General features: G+C 50.8%; 1 protein-coding gene across 1 annotated transcript in view; it reads right to left on the reverse strand.

Moving 5' to 3' along the window:
- LOC118478216 (prickle planar cell polarity protein 3-like) overlaps positions 1–1,050 on the reverse strand; it is a gene marked incomplete at its 5' end in the record, with an annotated part of 44,872 nt that overhangs the window by 21,382 nt on the left and 22,440 nt on the right.

The following is a 1,050-nucleotide window of genomic DNA, read 5'->3' on the forward strand; positions in this document are numbered from 1 at the left end:
ACCAAACCACACCACACCACACCACACCACACCACACCACACCGCACCACACCACACCACACCACCCCACACCACACAAGGCGTGTCGACCGTTGTCCAAAATCACTCTATGCAACAAAAACTACCATAGTCATTTAGGCAACGCCAAAAGCACTATCAGTGATGTTTATAGCTCAGACCTACACGCTAAATTAACTAGTGTCCCGCAAAAAACACTACCATCAGATGTACGTATAGTCTTAGAGTCTTAGGCAATATATATTATACAATCACGCATCATCATCATCATGCAGTGCCAGATCTGCGACAGACGTCGGCGACCATGGCTCTCCATTCATTCCTTTGCTCGGATGCTCTCAAAAAAGCCCCGCTTCCCTGATCTTTCCCTGTTACCCATTTGTTTAGGTTCCCCAAGTATGTTGTTCTGGGCCTTCCCCTGCCTCGCTTGCCCTCAATTTTGCCAGTGAGAGCTAGATGTTCGAGACCATTAAGTCTATTTATGTGTCCCAAAAACTGCATTTGTCGTTTCCTGATTGTTTTTAACATTGAGCGTCCCACGTGGGCTTCATCAAGCACTACCTCACTACAATCACGCAAACCCTAGGCCTACTATTTTCAGCTTCTCACGCCAAATTCACTGCACCTTTATTGTACGATAGTGTTCTGAGCGTGTTACACGGCCCTCCTTGACTAGGTATTTCGACCAATGGTGATTCTCTAAACCTGTCACACCCCCAGTCCGTCATACGCGACGAGGCCCTTGATTGCTTCATGGACCTATCGCAGGCGACGGTCGCGGGCGACTAGAGGTCGCATCGCGGGTAAGGGGTGCCCATTGGGGGGTCGGATCAGGTCGGGGCGGTTTGCGAGCCAGATTGAGGGCTCAAAGCGGCCATCGTGGCACAAACCGATTGCGCCCGAACGGCACGACTCGGTCGCCTCAAAAACAAACGTGTTTGTTTTCAGTTTCAAGCGACCGAGTCGGGTGATCTGCCCCATCCAGCTGTAGTGGGCACCCCGTAAAACGCGTTTGTTTTCAGGCGACGAGTG

The sequence above is a fragment of the Aplysia californica genome, unplaced genomic scaffold, assembly GCF_000002075.1.
Source record: "Aplysia californica isolate F4 #8 unplaced genomic scaffold, AplCal3.0 scaffold00424, whole genome shotgun sequence".
Taxonomy (NCBI): Eukaryota; Metazoa; Mollusca; class Gastropoda; order Aplysiida; family Aplysiidae; genus Aplysia; species Aplysia californica.